Below are 6,000 nucleotides of genomic sequence, written 5' to 3'. Positions count from 1 at the left end.
CCATGCATCCTGGACCTACCCCTAAAGGGACATCGTACCCCTACCAAACCAATACAATCAACTCCCTGAGTGTCTTCAAAAGAAAACAGACAAATTGTTTAAAAAAAAAAAAGTCTGACTTTCTTTCCTGTCATAATCACACCCCACAAAAGAACAATGGCATGTTAAAAAAATTATTTAGTTATAATTTACCCTATACCTAACAAAGATATGATAGCTATGAAAGAAACAGTAAATATAACAAAAGAAGAGAAGAAGGGAATAGAGGGGTGTGTAAAGAATGAGTATTAAATTGGCATTAGCAGTTCCTAACCAAATGAAAGAAGTACAAAATGAGTTTACAATGTGGCAGAAAACAGTACTCCACAGGTCTCCATTATCTCTTAAAAGAGTAAATGAGCAGAAACACTGCGTGTTGAAATGATCGGCTCTGAAGCATCTCTCCGAGGTAACTAGAATTGAAGGAGTGGAAAAAGCAAGGAGGACCCAGTTTCCAGGTCCTCAAAGTTCATGAATAGAATACTAAGGCAGAGCCTGCCAGGCCATTGGGATGAGGTGACTGCTTTGAGATTTCCTCCCCAGCTGTGACACACACACACACACACCAGGTTCAGTAGCCACCTCCACACCAGTTGCAAGCCAATGAAGTTGTGTCAACAGCGTCCCTCAGTGCAACAGTATCACCCAGCCCACCTACACTGTTTGCCTACAGACTGTGTCTCCACACCAGTGCTCAGCACACCAGGAGTCTACATAACATACTCCTTGTCCTCTGGAAGACTTCCAGGTCTCTGCCTCCAGCCAGAGCAGCATCAAATTCATGTCTCTCCTCCCTCACCGTTTCCTTCCCACAGCCTCCTGAGAGGAGCGAGAGAGACTTAATGGATGAAACAGCCCATCCTGGGGACCAAAAAGACCACTGAAGTGGTTGGAGGCCAATGGCCAAGACACATTTTAAATCCAACTCGTCTCGGTCTCCCTACCCACCATGAGATGATGACATCTCATCCACCACCTCCTCCAGAAAGGCAACTAAGTGCATGTCACAGACAACAGAGTTTGTCCCTCCGTCATGATTAAGGGAGTCTTAAGCATATTAGGGACAGCAGGAGGAAAGAAAGGAAGAAAGAAAGAAAGATGGAAAGAAAGGAGGAAGGAAAGAAAGAAACAAAGAAAGAAGCAAAGAAGCAAAGAAAGAAACAAAGAAAAAAACTAAGTAGCCCAGCTGCCAAGTGGCTGGATGACTGATAACAGGTTTGCCTCCTCCATGTCCCCAAGATTCCTCATCTGCACAGCTTCTCCTGGCTCTAAAAGATGAACCTTATTTCTTTGTTTTATTTGTTTGCTCCTGTGCCTAGTCACCAGCATGTCTCTGTGCAGAGTGTGGTCAAGTGAGTTAATGCTAAGCTGTGTGTGTCTGTAGACCTTCACATAGGTACCTTTGCTGGGTATATCTGATGCTCTTGGTCACGGAGGAAGACATGTCTTGCTTCTTAGAAGTACAGATTCAGACGGGAAGAGTGCGCCATATTGTTAGTAAAGCCACCTGGGAGAATCTCAGGGACTCCGCACTGCCCATTACCAAAGCCCATGGGAAGCAGCCAACAATGAGTTTTGCTACACATAGGCTCGTGCCTCCGGTCTTGAGTGTTATCAGAATGCTGAAGTTGACTGACAGAGCCAGTGAGGGAGCAATTGTCATGGCTGAGCATAGGTACAAAGGGGACCGAGCATGAAGTCTGAGCCCCTTAGAGGCAGGCTGGTGTCACCTAGTAGACACACCAAATATTGAGAAAGTATGACCACCATCATGCACAATCAAGGGAGAAAAAAAATGCCTCGATTCTGGATGTCCATTGTCCATCCTCAAGAGAATTGCTTTCTCCAAACTTGGCCCTGCAGAATAAGCCAGCTGGAAGGCTCAGGGTGAAGGCATCTTCAAACTGTATCTGTTCCTTCCGGCATGAGCTCCAGGAGGAAAGGGGCTCTGTCTGCTTTATCCCAAGCCCTGCCTCCCTTGACTGTAACAGTGAACAGTCAGCATATGATGGGTACTGTTGTTGAGGGAGGAGATTCAGGGCAATGGGGTAGGCTGTGGCTGTGGCTTGGGTCCTATGATGCCCACAAAATGGCCTGCTCTAGGGAGAAAGCTATTCCTCCTGGTCCAATTGCATTCTGATTAGGCTCCTCTTCTGCCCTGGCCTGACTAGAAGCCAAAGCTCTCAGGTACACCCCCAACTCTTTACTCTTGGAAAGCCTGTCTCAATGGTTGCCAGCCCACTACTGATGGGATGAACACTCTGCCAAGGGCCTCAAGTTCCACTGAGACTATGGCAATCAGCCTAAGCTAAAGGGGCAGGCATGAAGGAAACAACAGGGTCCAGCTGTCTCCACACCCCACACCACAAGAAAAGCCCAGGTAAGCCTAGTAACATGGCCAGAGAGCAGAAGGAATCTGTGAACCTCCTCTCTGTTTCCCCTCTTACATCAGATGACTCTCGCTGCCATTCTGTCAAAGGATCCGAGGAGACACATCTTGGGGAAGAAACACCCCAAACCCCAGAGATATCCCAACACCAAGACCACTAGAAGCCCCACACATGAAAGAGCAAGTGTTCCATGGGACAGGTCGAACGGAGTTAGCACATGGCTCTGGCTTACCCGAGGCTTCTTGGAGGTTAGTGTTTAGTTACTAGCAAAGGAAGTTAGAAAGTCATGTTGGGGGCCTGGGAGATAGTACACATGTTGTCACACAAGTGTCAGGCCCCGAGTTTAATCCCCACAACCCACATAAGAAAGACCAATACAGAGGTTCCTGCTTATAATTGCAGCACAGGTGAGTAGGAACACGCAGACCCCTGGAGCTGGCTGGCTTGCAATCCTAGCCTAACCGGTGAGCACCAGGTCCCAGTGAGAGAGGACTTGTCTGAAAAAATGAGGTGACTGGCTCACAAAGAACAACATCCAAAGTTGACCCCTGACCTCCACACGCTCGCACACACACACACACACACACACACACACACACATACTTGCACAATACTTATGAGCATATGTGTTACCACACATACACAAATAAATATCCCAACAAACTCCCTTATTGGAAAGCAAAGAAGAAAAGTATTAAGAATAGGTGGGCGCCTCAGGGAAGAAATTAGAGCAAACTGCTCTTTCCTTTCTTCTATCATAATGACCAACTTTTGGTATTTAGTTGTTACTAAGGTCTATTTTTAGAATAAAATCTGTTCCCTGTTCAAAAAAATAGTAAGTAGGAGAGTAGGAATATGGTGTGAGGTGTGGACATGATCAAGATACATTTTATTCATGAATGAAAGATATATGAATACAATATGAATATATATAAAACAAATATGTATATATTAGGAATACAAAGAATAAAGATACTATTTTACTAAAAGAGCCACAATGTTGAGGTTTTATAGGGGCAAGCTTAGCATGAGCAAGAACCTCCAACACAACTAAAATGAAGTAGATACAGATAAAGAGATAATGGTGTATGTCAGGGATGGTGGCTCTCCTAGGCGCTTGCCATTGACTCAAGAAAAGTCACAGTGAAAGGTCACAGAAGAGGAGTGAGGCTTGAAGGAAAAGATTCACCTGCTTCAATTTAGTTCCCAAGGTGAGTGAGTGAGGCCACCTAGCTTGAGCAGCCACCACACTGATGGGAAAGTCAGAGACGGAAGAAGAAAGAGTGAGTGAATTACCCCAGAGAAGACATGGTTGTGGGTAGGAAACAGTAAGTCTACAGTAACAGAAAAGGGGGTGCCAGGAGAGCATGTGAGAAAGGAGTGGCCAAAGGAGTGGCCAAGTAGATGCCAACCTTGAATTGCCATAGACAGCTCAGAGGGAATGTGCCAAGACATCTCCTTGCATTTCTTCCTGTGGGGAGGTCCCATGCTGGGCACCTGCCTTTGTTCTCAGAAGGGTCTATAGTGCTCAGGAGACAAAGCAGCAGTCCCTTCCTCTGGGAGACAGATTATCACACAGAGAGAAGCAAAGAACACAAAGCTGTTTCCCCCCCCCCCACGGGAAAAATGAGCATACACCAACTGAGCCAGACTTAGGTACACTGGCAACAAAGTAACAACCCATGCTCTGCTTTGCCCTGTGACAACAAAAGCTGTGATTCACAGGCTCCCTGCAGAAACAAGGAGTCTCCAACCCCAGCAAGGGAAGCTCAGCTCTTGGTCAGAGTCCCAGGTAAGGGATGGCCCCCAGGACAGAGATCAGCCCTCTGAGTGCCAAGGTGCCATTCCAGGCAGGTGAGAACATCACCCAAGCACTGTGGGGGCTCCCAAAGGATATTTGTACAGAAAGGCCACAGCACCTGGCATGCTGTTTCCCACAACCAGGCTATCAGTCTGCCTCTAAATGAGCTGTTATGAGTCTAGTTTCCTTATCCAAACATGGAGTACAAACACCTTGGTATCATTTCCTCTTACACTGGCCCACTCTTCCAAATCATGGCAGGAAGCAAGCAGACAGCAAGACCCAGGAGGACGAGACATCTGCCACACCCCTCGCAGCAGAGACAGGGAGAGGGATACGGGAAGAAAGAGGATGAGGAACACTAAACCTATACACCCATGCCCTGGTGCAGAAAGTGAGGCAGTCAAGGTGAATGAGAGGTCAAAACATGGCTCTGAGAAAAAGTACTTGCTCTGCAAGCCTGATGACCTAACCTGAGCTCCATCCCTGGATCCCGTGGTCAAAGGAGAGAACTCTTGAAAATTGCCATTTGATCACCACACATGTGTGTGCAGCAGACACACACACACACACACACACACACACACACAAATTAATAATTAATAATAATAATAATAATAATAATAATAATAGAATGAGGGCTTCTCCAGTAAGTATCACTTGGAGCTGTTTTGATGAGAGAAATAAGAATTGGAGATACAGGTCTTCAGAACGGGATAGTATGGGAGACTTCCAGAAGATAGCCTCAAAGATAGTGTTACTGTGTGTACCATTTTGTTCAAAGTTATCCAGCATGCTTCAGTTTTGCCTTCCTAACAGGACCCTGAGCTTATGGATAAAAATCAAGAATGTGTGTTACATTTCTTCTGAATTCTCAGGACTCTCTCTAGGATGGACATGTGGCCAGTCATTCATGAATACCTGTTTTATCTGCCGAAGACTGACACAGTGGGCCTATTCTCTGCATTTATATGGCTGAAGCACTGTGAAAACACTTTTCATATGTGAATACTCTCCATGAACTCATTTCGCAGATGCGCACTGAGCCTCAGAAGAGTTGTATCATCAGGACAAGGACCCATTGCCCAGTGCACCACTGGACTAGCCACTGGAGGGGTGGAATCCAAACCCAAGTGTTTCTGTTCCCACTCCTGTCCACACACAACAGAATGACAAACGGCCTTCAAAGGCAAAGATGAACACAGACTTGGCATCCATGTGTGTGCATATCGACACATGTGCTCCAGGAAGTTACGTGACACCTAGCAGGCATGAAGGATTTGGAGCAAAATTAAAGGGCCATTCATGCTGTGTGGAAGCCTAAGGAAGATGAACATCGACCTGGAGGACCAGCCTGATAGGCTGGAGTAGCTGCTAAGAAAATGCTCCGGCATAAGAAACACAGGAAGGAACAGGAGGAGACAGTGTTGGAGCCGCTTGTGTTGACACAAGATGTTTGGACTGGAGGGAGTTGGTCCTGCGCCTAAGAAAGCGGTTCAAAAATGAGGCAGTGTTTTGAGTCTATTAGAAGATGCATCGTTAGGACATGACTGAAAGCAATTAAGTTTATTCTCACTGGTCTGCTGATCAAGTTATAACTCGAAAGATGTTTCCACGTGGGGGAGGGGGAGAGGGAGGCAGCCAACCAACCAACCAGTGGCTCCTTCTTTTTTTTTTTTTTTTTTTTTTTTTATTTTTTTTTTTATTTAATTTGAATGTCATTTTCTTCAGGAAACTCAGGGTGAGCTCAGGGCTGGCAGATGCCTAGGG

The sequence above is a fragment of the Mus pahari genome, chromosome 17 (assembly GCF_900095145.1).
Source record: "Mus pahari chromosome 17, PAHARI_EIJ_v1.1, whole genome shotgun sequence".
NCBI lineage: Eukaryota > Metazoa > Chordata > Mammalia > Rodentia > Muridae > Mus > Mus pahari.
This window is presented reverse-complemented; position numbering follows the sequence as displayed.